Genomic DNA, 15,790 nt, shown 5'->3' on the forward strand with positions numbered 1-15,790 from the left:
GAGCTACAGGTCTGTGTTTATTCGCCTGATTATTTGATCAAGGTCTGTCTCTTCAAATACAATTTAAGCTTTATGAGTGTATTGGTTTGCTAGGACTATCATCACCAAGTATCAGACTAGGTGGCTTAAGCAATGGAAGGTTATTTTCCCACAATTCTGGAGGCTAGAGGTTGGTTTCAAGCAGGGTTGGTTTCTTCTGAGGCTTCCTTCCTTGCCTTATAGATGGCCATCTTCCTTCTGTGTTTTCACATGCCTCTGTGCATGTCTGTGTTCTAATTTCCTCTTATAAGGATACCTGTCATATTGGATTAGGGCCACTGTGATGACCTCATGTTAACTTAATCACCTCTTTAAAGGCCCTGTCTCCAAATACAGTCACATTCTGAGATAGTGGGGGTTAGGACTTAAATAAATTTGGCCAGCATGGAGGTGGGGCCACAATTCAACCAATAACATGAGGGAAGGGAGGAAGTCTATTTCGCTCACCAGGCTTTCTCCATCATCTAGCGTCTAGCACTTAACCCAGAGTTGACCGTCAATAAATATCTATTAAATGAATGAATATGCATGCATGTTTGAATGAATGAAACATACTTTATTGACCATTGAAACATTAAAAACATGCCTCTGTATCACATGTTCTAACACTGAGCTTATTCTTCAAATTCTAATTTTCAGTGTTCCAAAGTGAGTACATCTGATCTAGGAACGTCCAAATCGCATTAAATGAAAAATCTCACGTGCGTATACTTGTCTGCTTGACTCAGCTCAAAGTGGCGTTAGACATGTGATTAAATCACAGACGCAGAATATTTAAATTTCAATTCTGGAGTGATTAGTTACAACCTGAAGTTTACTCTGTTCTGACATGCAGCATGTTGACTTTTTAAAATTAATTAATTAATTTTATTTTTGGCTGCGTTGGGTCTTTGTTGCCGTGTGTGGGCTTTCTCTAGTTGCGGTGAGCAGGGGCTACTCTTTGTTGTGGTGCATGGGCTTCTCATTGCAATGGCTTCTCTTGTTGCGGAACACAGGATCTAGGCGCTTGGGCTTCAGTAGTTGTGGCACGCGGGCTCAGTAGTTGTGGCGCACGGGCTTATTTGTTCCGCGTCATGTGGGATCTTCCTGGACCAGTTGAACCTTTGTCCCCTGCGTTGGCAGGCGGATTCTTAACCACTGCACCACCAGGGAAGCCTCAGCACATTGACTTTTATTGTTAAATCAAATCGCTATTTGGTTGTAGAAAGCAGGGTTTTAGCCTCTATGATAAACTAACTAGGTTGGAATTGGTTGAAGCAGCTATTTTCTGGGATGATTGCAGCCCAATTATGCATACCTTTTTCATTTTGCTCATATGTAAGCACAAGTAGCCACAGCAGTCTCAAATTCAAAATTGAAAAATGCAGCACAGTGCTGACCGTATAACTTCTGGAAGTATATTATCATATGATAGGCTGTGATGGTGAGATTCAAATCCTGTCGAAAAATCAAGGTTCTTACCATTTTTATCAGTATAGCAGCAAACTGGGACGAAAGAGACAAGGGATGTATTTGAGATGGAGCTGGTGGGTTCTTCAGTGCAGTGTTTTCCCTAGTGACATGTTACCGAGTGTTGCTAAAAATAAGTCAATAAAAGTCATCGTAATAAAAGAAAGTTATGTGGTCAAAGAGCAGTGGGAAGCAGGTCTCTGACGTGCAGAAGCTCACAGAGCCCTTGACGTTGCTAGTGTCCATTGTGACTTTGCAAGTGGGGAATGCAGTGTGTAGACTCTCACACATTTGTCTCCACACACTCTTTTTTTCTTAAGGGACTGGTGTCCTGAGAAGCTCGCTTTGAGGGTGGTGCCTCTCAACAGTCTAAAATTAGATCACACATTTTGTTGGTTTGGAGATATTTATCAGAATTTTGTCTTTTACCGTTCAAGTATCATAATGTTATATGTTGGTATTTCACCGGCGTCATTCCAAATATCAATTTTTAATGCAGACCATTACAGTGGTTAAAATGTTATAGATCTGAGTGTAAGTTTATAAACTAAATTCAGCAATTAAAAAAAAAAACCCTCAAAGTTTCTGTGTTTTTTGTTACAAGTGTCAGAAAACCAACTCCAACTGGCTTTAGCAAAAAATCGTGTGAAAGTGGCTGGAGAGGGATTTATTAACTGAGGAAAGAATGTGTCATCGGGATTCAACCCTGCTCTGTCTGCTGGATTTTCTCTCCTTCCATAGTCACTTGATCTCAAGGAAGATCTTTGCCTGTCTAAGGCAATGGACTCCAGTAGGTATGCTCACTTAGCATTTGCAGTGGAAATTGAATTTTTCTTTGCCTTTCTTTCAACACAGGGTGAAGTAAGCCAGAAAGAGAAAAACAACTGTCGTATATTAACACATATATGTGGAATCTAGAAAAATGGTACAGATGAACCTATTTGGAGGGCAGGAATAGAGATGTAGATGTAGAGAATGGACATGTGGACACAGTCGGGGAAGGGGAGGGTGGGACGAATTGGGAGATTAGATTGACATATATACACTACCATGCGTAAAATAGGTAGCTAGTGGGAAGATGCTGTAAAGCACAGGAAGCTCAACTTGGTGCTCTGTGACAACCTAGATGGATGGGGTGGGGGTGGGGGGAGAGAGGGAGGTCCCAGAGGGAGGGGATCTAGGTATACATATAGCTGATTCACTTCATTGTACAGCAGAAACTAACACAGCACTGTCAAGCAATTATACTCCAATTAAAAAAAAAAGAATTGGAAAAAAACACATCTCATTGGCCTGGTTTGGGTCCAGTGACTCCCTGCCTTCCACCCCCTCCTAGACCTGTGCAGGCACAACTGGATTGTGTGCCCTCTTTTACGCCAAGGGGTGGGGGCCACCCCATGGTAAGTCCGTGCACTGAGCCAGGGAAGGGACATGGGATATGGACCCCTGGGAGAAAATGGAAGTACTTTGGCCCAAAGAAGCAGAAATGTATGTCTGGCTGGTGAAAATAACAGGTATCCCATTCCCCTGCCTTCAGGCTTGTGAATATCTCTTTTGATGTAAATCCAATGACAGAGATTTCAGTTAATCGAGCTTCTAGTTAGTTAAGCTGCAGCTGCTTAAGTTTGTTAGATAACTAGGTGTGATGGAATACATAAATAGAAGAGATGCCACAGTAATAAAATCAACACGTCCCGACAGTTGGTTCTGTGTGGGAAGCAAGTGAGAGGGAGAATTCAAGGATGACTTTAAATATCCCAGATGATGTGAGTAGACTGTGAGCTTCTCTACCTTGGGTACTATGTCTTTTCCATCTTGGTGTCACTATGGCCTGCCACATAGTTAATTGTCAGTGACTTTTTTCACTGTTGTAGAATTAGGAGATTGGGATTTTTTTTTTTCCCCCCCTGTGGGGTCATTAACTGAAATAAGGGAGCATAGATTTAGGAGAGAAGATGCTGAGTGTGAATTTGAAAGTTAAATGCATTTGACTTGCCAGTGGGACTATTTGGCAGTTGGGAACATGGAACTCAGGTCCATTTGATTGTATCCTGGGAAAATCCAATCTTAGCTGTAACTTTAGTTCATAATAAAACTTCCTCTGGTAAAACTGTAGACATATTTCCTCCTGAGAAGCAGGAGGTGGGCTTTATCAAGAAATAAGACTATTTAAGAGAAGTGTTTATGGAGTATTTGTTTTCTCTTAAATTCACTGGTGTCTGGGTCTCAGAGAGATTATGTGTTTCTAAATGTTTACATTTGTGAGTGGCAAATTGTGTCCATGCCACATTTTAGTGACATAATATCACATTGCCTCAACGAGGACAGTTTGGGGCCCCAAAATCATAGTGGAGGAAAGTTCGCATTTCTTTCTGTTGTAGTCAGCTGCACTTCAACTGTTTTCCCAGCGCTGGGGATAATGTAGAAAAATAAAACTACAGACAGAGCTGGCAGTGGGTAAATAGTTTCTAACTCAGTAGTTGTCAACTCCGAAACTTCCCATTTTATAATAAATATTTTTAGTATTTCCTTTATTAGGTAAAAATGAAATTAATAGATAATATATTCTTTAATATACCTAATTCTTTTTTTCTCTTTTATTATTTTTTATTGAAGTATAGTGAATTTACAGTGTTGTGTTAGTTTCAGGTATATAGCAAAATTATTCAGTTATACATATGTATCTATTCTTTTTCAGATTTTCTTCCATTAGAGGTTATTACAAGATATTGAATATAGTTCCCTGTGCTATACAGTAGGTCCTTGTTGCTTATCTATTTTATATATAGTAGTGTGTATCCGCTAATCCCAGACTCCTAATTCAACTCTAATATACCTAATTCTTAAAAATCATGTAGTGATCTAACTCACCATAGAAAATAAAAGGAAAGTAATGGATAACAAATGATGCATATTGCAGTAGGTCATTGATGCTTCGGCACAAGTTTACTAGAGCAGTGTTTCTCTTGAGAATCTTGTTAAAATGCAGATTCTGATTCAGTATCTCTGGGGTGGGGCCTGAGATTCTGCATTTCGAACAAACTGCCAAGTGATGCCGGTACCAGTGGTCTTGAGCCCCAGTTTAGATGGCAGGGCTTTGGAGGACATAATGAGGTCTCAGAGGCTTGTAGTGATACCTGTAATCCCTATGAATTCTTCAACTCCAAAACCCACTGCTACAGATGCATTGAATGGGCTACCATTGCCTTTGGTGATGCCATTTTTGAAATGGTAAACAATCCTTGGTAAAGTTCCCGACAGAGTAGAATAGCATTTTCCTCTCATTTTACACAAATTTGCATGCAATGTATATTAAAACTGTAAAAAAAACCAAAAACAACTGCATTTATGTGAACCGAAGGAAGGAAGGTTCTAGGCTTGGGTGCTTGGCGTTTTGTTCCTGCCCGCCAGGGTAGTCCTGAGTCCTGCACAGTCCTGTGAGGCGCCCTGCCCTCCAAATCCCAGTGTTGTTTCTCAGTTGCTGTGGCGGCTCCCGTTCCCTCTGTATTCAGAAAACACCGCACAGATTTCCAAGATGTCCCCTAGGAAGAGGTACCATCTGTTGAGGACTTCTGAACTCAAAGACCAATAAATGGGAATAGGCCACAGGGACATTCACAGGTGTGATGTCACTACTTATATATAGTTTATTTAGGCAAATTGTCCCATAAGCCAGGGCCCATGGAAAATACAGAAAAGGCAGTCCTTGCACAGCACGTGACAGCTAGGGGCACATTCTTATTGGAGGTGTTTTCTCTGCTGTTCACTTTGTTACCCTGGTAATTGGGGGGAAGTTGCTATGGCCGTATTTGCTGCTGACAGATTTGTTTTGCAGTGTGTTGTGAGAGGGTGTTAAAGGCAGGCCTGTGAAGAATCTGAAGCAAATGGAGATCATTTGGGGGTGGGGGGCGGGGAATAAGGGAGTGTAACTTCCTGGTAACCACAGACTGAATTGTTTTTCTAGCTTCGTTTCACCTCTCGCAGTGGCCCTGTATTTCCAGTGTCAGAGAACATTGACTTTCTCCCAACACTAGAAAGAAAAGTACAGTTATTCAGGGTGACATAATCCTCTGGAGTTCTACCTTTGCACCATACAGTTCTGCTGAAAGCCTTATTTCTAAAATAGCAAAGATGAGATTGACTGAATGAAAATAGGAATATGTAGAATAGGTTTTATTAGTTGTATCACAAGAGATATTTGTATTTAAGGGATCACCACTTCTGACTGAATTCAACGTTACTGCCTCAGATAGGCCCTTAGCTTAAAAACTCTTAGCCCTCAGGCAAGGTGCCTTCTCTGACATGGTGCTGGATAAGAAGTACATAAAATTAGGATGATTTTTGTTCTCCATTTGCTATCAAGCTTATTATTATTATTTTTTTGGTGGTATGCGGGCCTCTCACTGTTGTGGCCTGTCCCGTTGCGGAGCACAGGCTCCGGACGCGCAGGCTCAGCGGCCATGGCTCACGGGCCCGGCCGCTCCGCGGCATGTGGGATCCTCCCGGCCCGGGGCACGAACCTGCGTCCCCTGCATCGGCAGGCGGACTCTCAGCCACTGCGCCACCAGGGAAGCCCTATCAAGCATTTTTACTGCCATTGGAGTATAAGAACAATGTATTCATTTTAGACTATTTGAAAAAATAAATTAAAATTTGAGAAAAAATTAAAAAGCAAATAACAGTATGCATAATCTCACCACCAAGAAATGACAACCGCTGACAAGTATTTCCTACTAATCTTTTTTTTTTTTAATGTAGGAATACACAGGGACATGCTTACATCTTAACAAAATTAGTGTAGTTCCACTAATTCTGTAGGCTAGTTATTTTTATTTAGTCTTCTGAAGTAAACATGTTAATAATGCTTCATTTTTTAGCACTTATTTTTTATTCATAGAAAATTTTGAGATAATCATAAATTAGCATGCAGTTTCATGAGAGCCCTTGGACACTTGGCCCCCTTTCCTCCAATGGTAACGTGTTGCAAAATGCTAGTATAGAAACGGACTCACAGGCATAGAGAACAGAGCTGCGGTTGCCAAGGAGAGGGGAGGTGGGGGAGGGATGGAGTGGGAGGTTTGGCTTAGCAGATGCAAACTATTATATACGGAATGGATAAACAACAAGGTCCCGTTGTATAGCACAGGGAACTATATTCAATATCCCGGGATAAACCACAATGGAAAAGAATGTAAAAAAGAATGTAGATACATATACACACACATAGATATGTATAACTGAATCACTTTGCTGTACAGCACAAATTAACACAATATTGTAAATCAGACTATACTTCAGTTAAGAAAAAAAGGAAGAAAGAAAGATCAAATGATTAGAGGGTTGGAAATTTCAGCCCCTGCCACTGACCTTCAGGGAGAAAGAAGTGGCTAGAGATTAGCTCTATGAAAACTCTCGAACCACAAGATCTGAGGAGCTTCTGGGTTAGTGAACACATCCCGGTGCTGACAGATTGACACACCTGGAGAGGGCATGGAAGCTAAACTCACACACATGCACACACACACGCATACACACACACACACACCCCATCTCTTCCATTTGGCTGTTCCTGAGTTGTATCCCTTTATAATAAGCCAGTAGCAGTAAGTAAAAAACCTCTATTATGATACTGCATCCCAGATATTGACGTTGATATAATCTACCAGTCTTGTTCAGGTTTCTGCTATTGTGCTTTATTCATTTCTGTGGCCGTATGTACTTAGTTTTATAAAGTTGGATCATCTGCATGGGTTTGTGTGTCCACCTCCACAGTCATATAGGAACAGTTTTGACATCACAACTGGTGCTCCTGTTGCCTTTTACAGCCATACCCATCTCCCTCCTGCTTCTGCTTCTAACCCCTAATAACCACTCCTCTGACTTCAATTTCTAAAATGTTGTCATTTCAAAATTTTATGTTAATGCAGTAATACATATTAACCTTTTGGGGGTGGACTTTTTTCACCCGGCCTAATTCTGTGGAGTTTCATCCACATTGTTGCGAATATCAGTAGTCTGTCGCTTTTTAATTGCTGAGTAGTATATCATGATAACACACACACACCGCCCCCCCCCACATATATATGTGTACATCACTGTATATCAGTATATCATTACATATATATGTTTAGATGTATATACACACACACACATATATTCTGTGTATATCAGTTTGCTTAACCACTCACCTGTTGAAAGACACTTTGGCTAGATCCAGTTTTCAGCTCTGATAAGTATAGCTGCTGTGAACACTCATGTACAGGTTTTTTGTTTGGTTGCTTGTTTCGAATAAAAATTTTCAGTTTTTTCCTTGGATAAATGCACAAGAGTGCAATTGCTGGTTGAATGTTTAGTTTTGTAAGAAACTGAAAAACCATTTTCCAGAGTGGTTGTACCATTTTCCGTTCTTACCAGCAGTATATGAGTGTAATTCAGTTTTTTTTCCCATGCTCACCAGCATGTGGTGTTGTCCCTGTTTTCATTTTATCCGTTCTGATAGGTGTGAAATGATCTCATTGTAGTTTAAATTTGCGTTTCCCGAATGCCTAATAATGTTGAGCATCTTTTCATGCACTTGCCGTCTGCAGACCTTCAGCCAGATGTCTGTTCAGGTCTTTTGCTCGCTGTTTTTTTTTTGCGGTATGCGGGCCTCTCACTGTTGTGGCCTCTCCCGTTGCGGAGCACAGGCTCCGGACGCACAGGCTCAGCGGCCATGGCTCACGGGCTTAGTTGCTCCGCGGCATGTGGGATCTTCCCGGACCAGGGCACGAACCCGTGTCCCCTGCATCGGCAGGCGGATTCTCAACCACTGCGCCACCAGGGAAGCCCTGCTCGCTGTTTAATTGGACTTTTTTTTCTTTTAATGTTGAGGTTTGAGAGTTCTTTATATGTTCTAGATACTAGTCCTTGGTCACATATGTGATATGAAATATTTTCTCCCAGTCAGTAGGTTGTCTGTTTCTTTTTCTTCACATGGGCTTTCATAGAGCAAAAGTCTTTAATTTTGATAAGGTTCAAATGATCAGTTTTTCCTTTTATGGATCATGCCTTTGGTAATAATACTAGCTCTAGATCCTAAGGATTTTTCATTTTTTTTTCCCTAGAAGCGTAAAAGTTTTACATTTTACATTTAAGTCCGTGGTCCATCCTGAGTAAATTTTTGTGTGAGGTGTGAAGTTTAGGTCAATATTCATTTTTTTTTTGCCCATGGATATCTACTAGTTCTAGCACCATTTGTTGAAAAGATTAATCCTTCCTCTACTGAATGCTTTTTTGCACCTTTGTCAATCCGTTAGGCGTTTTTGTGTAGGTCTGTTTCTGGGTTCTAGATTATGTTCCATTGATTTATGTGTCTCTCCCTCTGTATTGATTATTGTAGTTCTATAACCAACCTTAATATTGGGTAGAGTGATTCCTTCCACTTTATTCTTTGTCAGGATTGTTACAGCTTTCCTAGGGCTGGACTGCTTGTTGCGAATGGGTCCTCTTTTCTGGTTTTGCATGCCTGTCCGTGATGTTCATTTTCAACCCCGGTCTCATTTTCCAGTTTTCTCTCCAGCGATTATTTTGTTTTATAAAGGGAGCATTTCCCTTTCCCTGGGAATCCTGTCTTTTCTTTCTCCTCACTTGTCACAGTTAAAATTGTGGATGTGAATGATTTTATTTATGTCCACCTAAACCCACCAAACTCTTCAACACCTTGCCATGGACTTATTCTGCCTTTTTTTTTTTTTTTTTTTTTTTTTAAACATCATCTGCTCTCTGCTCACTTTGGTATCTAATTTTTAACTTCTTTTGATTTTGTTCAGGTTTATCTACATGATTGGGAATGGGGATGAGGAGTGGAAATTACCTGCTGACCATCTAACAGTGTTCTGTTCAAAAGCAAGAGGACTTTGCACTGGAATATCAGTGTGAACTTGAGCATAAATATAAGTGCACAGGGTCTGCCAGTGTTTATTTAAACAGAAAGTTTTTGGGAGTTATCTTTTTTGGAAAATGTTTCCAAACAATGTGACAGCAAAATGATAGTGTAAATTGTAATATCTGTCCCCGTTCGATTTATAAACATAGGAAGAATCTTTTTCTGAAAAGTGTTTGGGTTGTTCATTCAGAGTGAAAATGATGTAACTCACATTCAAAAATAATGGCAGGATGAAATAATGACTTTTATCTTTGAGAGTCATACAGGTCCTTTGTTACTTTGCAGGGAGCCTGGGGGAATAGCTTGTTTGGGGCAGATGTTTTTAGATTATGGTCTGTGAGTAAGACCCAGATCTTTGGAAGAGAGAAGGAATACATTCAGGGAGAGATGATTTAGAATTATTCCTAGTTCGTAAATAATGGAATGGATCCTCTCAAGTGTCTATGATCATGCTTTAGCCATAAGCCGAGGAGTACGTAAGCTCTCTTCTCAAAGTTCCTAAGACACTTGTGCACAGAAGATGAATCCGAGTGCAAGCACCTAGATGCTTTGTCCCCAGGCCTCCCTGTAGATCTTGATTAAGCACGTCTGGACGTATGGACTTGTGGGGAACACCTTTCCTGAGCCTTGTCAGTGAGCCAGAGTGGCTTAAAAACTAACATAGGCCAAAATCAATCCTTCATCCTTCATCCTTTCCAAAGCTCAAACTTGAATATCTAGTCTTTCTACTCCTTTATGAGAAAAAATCACACCATACTTTCCTGGTTTGCCTGTGACAATTCTAGTACTATATATCCCTGGTCGTCCCAGTATAATTATTAAAAGTACTCCCTTCCACTCTCAAGAGTGTCCTTGTTTGGATGGTAAATTACATGGTCCCTGTAGTCCTAGCTTGCTTAAATCAGAGACAGATGAAAAGGAAGGTATTAATGACAGCACAGGACTGTGCCTTAATGCTTTGGGTGGACGCTACTCGAGGCTGCTGTCCACTGATGTGCCTTGGCCGAGGTGAGTTTGGGACAGGGCATGGGAGTTCAAGGGAGATACTTGCAGACCTGTTCTACCTTTTTCCATTAAAGCGTACAAAGGAAAAAGTATGAAATATAAGAGCTTTTCCTATAGGATGCCTTTCCACCTTTCTTACCCATATTTTGAAGGGAGAAATCTTGAGATCCAGGGAGAACTAGGCTTTGTCTACCTTCATCTCGCTTCATCAAGAGCAGAAAGAATGACAGAAAATCAGCGTCATCTGGGCATGCCCTGTCCTACAGCCGCTTTAACCCTGCTGCTGCCCAAGAGCCTTGTGGAGACGAGGGAGACAGGAGAGCTTCTGCAACCCCATGCACTCAGACTTCCGATGGGCAGAATGGAACTCCAGCCAGTCTTGGAGACCCCACGGAAATGTCCTTTACCCCCTCCGACTGCTGCAGTCCTCTTCTGTCTGGAGGGTAGAGTGAAGGTGGGCGATATGAGGGGTTTTCTTAAAGCCACACCTCTCTCCCACTCTTGATGAATAGCCCTGGGGTCTGGTCATTCTTCTGCCTCTAAGGAATGGGTGACATGATGATACTTTTCCACGAGATTAGGGGTAACGTCAATGCCTCTACTCTTTTTAGGTATAGCATTTTTAGTGGTATGTTTTAAGCACCTAAGTACTGATACTAGCAATTGATATATCTCAAAAGGTTTCATTTTAGCATGGAAATAAAATTGAGATCTTAAAAATTTCATTAGGAAGTGTTTGTTACTGTTGGTTCCAGCATAAATAAGGACTGTGTGCAGTATTTGACAGTTGAGTTACAAAATTCATATATTTCTCATTGAACTCAAGAAGGCTTAGGAGAATGCGGAGGTGAGAGGACGACCTTTTTTTGTGAACATGCCCCCACGTCATTCCAGTTTATGCAAAAAGTAGAAAACAGTTTGTAAACCTGAACACTTGACTGTTAAGTTTCTTGTGACATTCTTTCTACTCTTGTGGGAAGATAGTGGGGTTTGGGGACTGCTTATCAGAGTGGGAACATTACCCAGCTGTGGGCCTTTAGTCATCTATACAGGTAACACGCGGGACCCTCTGAAGGGAGTGCCTTCTGTATGGTCCTGTGGTTTGGATTTGTTCTTCCTTCTTTTTGATGGATGTTCTGATTAGTCCAGGGGATACTTAGGGCCGTGGGAATGCTGTTAAGGAAATGGTAAGACTTACCCAAGAATCCCCAGGGAAACGTCAGTCACAGTTCTTATCACCATGGATACCTGTACAAGCATGGTCCTAAGATGAAGTAATCACTGGCTCACTCTATGTAATTCATGTATCAAACACAATGCAAGTGCAGAGTATTTGAGACAGTTGAATATTTAGCACGTTCGTGTTTTTGAACTAAAGGATGTAGGCAGGTAAATGGAAAACCTTCCCTGCAGAAATGACACACCCTAGGGGAAAATTGCTTTGTTAGTCCAAAGGTATGCTTAGCTGATGAGAAATTAAACAACATAATTGAGGAGGAGAAGCTGAGCAGGTAGAACATGGATATACAAAAGAGTTCTGTCACCATTGAGGCCATTATTTATGTTGGAAGGTTGGATGGCTCTTAATTATTCATTTAGGTATCCATGAGGATAGAGAACAACTCTCTTCAAAGAAAAAAGGATACTTTGAAATGAGCAAGAGATTCTCAAGATTCAGAGAATGAGTGTATGTGGAATTTTGCCGATGTTCAGAACCCTGTTCAGTTTTGGAGTAGGAGAGAGATGTTCTAGCAATGGACAGTTTTCTTGTTTGAAGAGCACTAGCACGCAGGCTGACAAAGTGTGAAAAGCACAGTGCTGATGAGCAAGGGGAAAAAAAGATGGCTCTGAGGTTTCTGTGTTGAGGGAGGCAAGCTCTGCGTTAATGTCCCTGCAATCAAATCTGACTACACTTTCCTGAATCTTCGTAAAGTCCAAAAACACAAGTAGACAAGAAGTGTTGATTATCCATTCCCTCCACTTAGGACCAGAAAGCCTTCTGTACATCTACCTTAATCCCATTATATTGTTACTTGATCTCAAGTAACGCTCACTTTTATTTTGTTAACAAGGAAGTTTGGTTTAATTTTTGGTCTGCAAGTTGGATACTTAAAGAAAATGCAAAAATACTACCACTTAGTAGCTTTTTTTTTGGGGGGGGGGGGAGGAAACACAGCCTACCAATGATTAGTAGTGTTGAATTTTTGTCCTTATGTGTGGCCCATGCCCTGATGTCTGTTCTTGAGCTTATTTCTTTGTGGACTTGGATTAGGCAGAGATGGGTCGCTTGATATATGAAGAGTTTTACCTTTTGACATGGACACAAAAGAGTAAGATTAAGTGGGGGAAGTTGCCACAGAGTTTCACGCCAACTGCAGAAAGCTGTAAGGTGTGGAAAGTACGGAGGCAACACAAAGTGGTGATTCCCTTTCCTAAAGGGTAAGTCTGGGTCCAAGTTTGGCTTTCTAAACTGCCTTCCTGTTTCCACATACTAACATGTTTTCTTCTCCACTACCTCAAGCACTCTTCTTGAATCCAACATTTTTCTTCCCTGTTTGTGTCAGTTACTGGAACATACCCTGTTGCTGTTGATGAGACTACCAAGCCTTGCTAGTCTGTCATCAAGCCAGGTCAAGTCTTCTTTGATGTGTCTGGGTCACTACCCTTCACCCAGCTGTCAACACTGGACGGCTTATGACCCTGGAAGCCTCTTTCTTATACTTCTGCCTCCACCTCGATGTATGACCTGGCCAGACCTTCAGTCTGGCTCTCCTTTCCAAAGCTTATCTGACCTTGCTGGCAAATAGTAAATATCAAAACAAAACAAAACGAAAGTCTTAAGGAGGAAGACAAAATAAAATAGTAAAATTTTAAGAAGTCATAAAAAGTTCTCCTCTTACCCTGTTTAGCCTAGTCTCAACTCTAAAGATCTTATTTATGCTATAATAATAATCATCATTGTATTAATGATGATGATGGAATGCATTCTCCTAGTTAAACTATCCTGAATTATCTCTTTCTCCACCATGAAGTTTTAAATTTGTATAGGGCCCTCCACAGCTCATAATAAAATACCAAATGCATGGGAGACACAGAATTAATATTTGTTGAATTAAATTAAATACATCTGGTGAAACCCCTTTGAATAGCTCATTAGTAATGAAGTCTGGTAAGTTTCTGTGTGAGCAGCAAACTGGGATATGTCCTTCTCTGTTGTCAAACACAATGCTGTCCCTCCAGAAAAACACTGTTGGTTTCGTGTGATTCGTTGACAAATTCAAAGGATGGCGTGACCATCTGTTTTCTATAGCTCCTGAGGAAAGAACAAAAGGATTGGGCTCTGAGCTGAGAATGAGGAGAAGGGGGTAGATAAAAGGAAGGATTTCTTTTCACTGTTCAGGTTATATAACCATTGACTGGATTATCCAGGAACTCTGCCATCTTCTTCCCTAGAGTCTTCATAAAAAGGAGTGTCTTCTTTGATGGAGATGATGGACATAGTTTTTCCAGATGACCTCTCTGGGCTGGTTCCAATTCTGTGGTTTTTTTTTTTTTTTTTCAGTACGCGGGCCTCTCACTGCAGTGGCCTCTCCCGTTGCGGAGCACAGGCTCCGGACGCGCAGGCCCAGCGGCCATGGCTCACGGGCCCAGCCGCTCCGCGGCACGCGGGATCCTCCCGGACCGGGGCACGAACCCGTGTCCCCTGCATCGGCAGGCGGACTGCCAACCACTGCGCCACCAGGGAAGCCCTGTGGTTTTTAATTCAAGTTTTTTCCCCCTTATTCTCCAGATTCATATATTTTTTAATTATAAGAAATTATAATTATAATAATTATATAATAATTTCTTATAATTATAAGAAAATAATTATATTTTTAAATTATAATTAATTATTTTTTAATTATATAACTTATAAAGTAAAAAAATGAAAGCCTCTGCTCCACTTTCTTTCCCAAGAGCTAACCGCTATTCATGGTTTAATGTCTTTTCCTGCTTTTTACTTTAAATATAAAAACTTACATATGTGCATGTCATGACTTTTATAAAAATGCGATTGTAGTTTCCCTTCCCCTTTAGTTTGCATCTTTCCTCTCATTATTGTGTGTGTATGTTTTCTTCTTTTTAACGATTATGCACAATTTCTTTGCATAGATATACCATAATTTTGTAACTGCTCTCAAATAGATGTATACTGGCGTTGTTTCCAAAATTTACTATTGAATGTAATGCTGCAAATATCCTTGTGCTTTACTAAAGGTGTGTCCAGAATATGTGCTCAATTTTATCAAGTGCTTTTTTTACATTATATGCTCAGGTAACATATGGTTTTTCTCCTCTAAATTATGGGTATATAGAGGGTATTAAATTGAAAGTCATCAAAAGAAGTGAAGATTGTACAGAAGGTCCCCGACTTATCATGGTTCAGCTTTTGATTTTTTGGCAAAAGTGAAATGTATTCAGTAGAAACTATACTTTGAATTTTGATCTTTTCCTGGGCTGGTGACATACAGTGAGATCCTCTCTTGTGATGCTGGGCAGCGGCAGCAGCTGCAGCTCCCGGTCAGCCATGCGATCAGGAAGGTAAACAACCAGTACGGTTATAACCATTCTGCACCCTGACAACCCTTCTGTTTTCACTTTCAGTATAGTAGACAACAAGTTACACGGGATATCAACACTACATTATAAAACAGGCTTTGTGCTAGATGATTTTGCCCAGCCATAAGCTAATTTAATGTAAGTGTTTGGAGCACATTTAAGGTATGCAAGGCTAAGCTATGATGTTTGGTAGGTTAAGTGTATTGAGTTCATTTAGACTTAATGATACTTCACACTTACAGTGGATTAGTCCGGACGTAATCCCACTGCAAGTCAAGGAAGTTCTGTACCGCCACATTTGCTTTTGAAGATCCATCAGATCATCCCTCCTTATGCTCTAGTATTTCTTAGTGAGAACAGCTCAGCTGAATTTCCCTCCAGTACTGGAATAGATCATTGTTTCTTTTTTTTTTTTTTTTTTTTAACTTTAGATCATTGTTTCTTTGAATGCATCTCATGAACTGGCTGGCTTGCGTTAAAGAACCATCTTTTATCAAAGATAGTTGTTCTTGGTTTTGTTATTGTTGTTTTGAGCTCATTGTTATACAGTTGAAATTTCTAAGTCAGATGTGGGTATGAGGCTCTACCATTGTAACGAACTACTGCAAAGATCTTTCTATTGTACTTCCCTTGAATTTTTGGCTCTAGCCTTACTTGTCTCACAGTGGGTTTGCTTTTGTTTTTAATATACTGTTCAATTCACTGTGCTCCACTTTTATATGAGTTTGTGTGGGTTTATCTCTTTCTGCTTTTCACAAGTTCCCTAATAGGTAA

The 15,790-nt window shown here is 40.6% G+C and overlaps 1 protein-coding gene across 19 annotated transcripts in view; it reads left to right on the forward strand.

The window, feature by feature from the left end:
• Positions 1 to 15,790, forward strand: part of MAGI1 (membrane associated guanylate kinase, WW and PDZ domain containing 1) — a 618,261-nt gene that overhangs the window by 302,226 nt on the left and 300,245 nt on the right. The window lies entirely within an intron of this gene.

The sequence above is a fragment of the Kogia breviceps genome, chromosome 10, assembly GCF_026419965.1.
Source record: "Kogia breviceps isolate mKogBre1 chromosome 10, mKogBre1 haplotype 1, whole genome shotgun sequence".
In the NCBI taxonomy this organism is placed as follows: Eukaryota; Metazoa; Chordata; class Mammalia; order Artiodactyla; family Physeteridae; genus Kogia; species Kogia breviceps.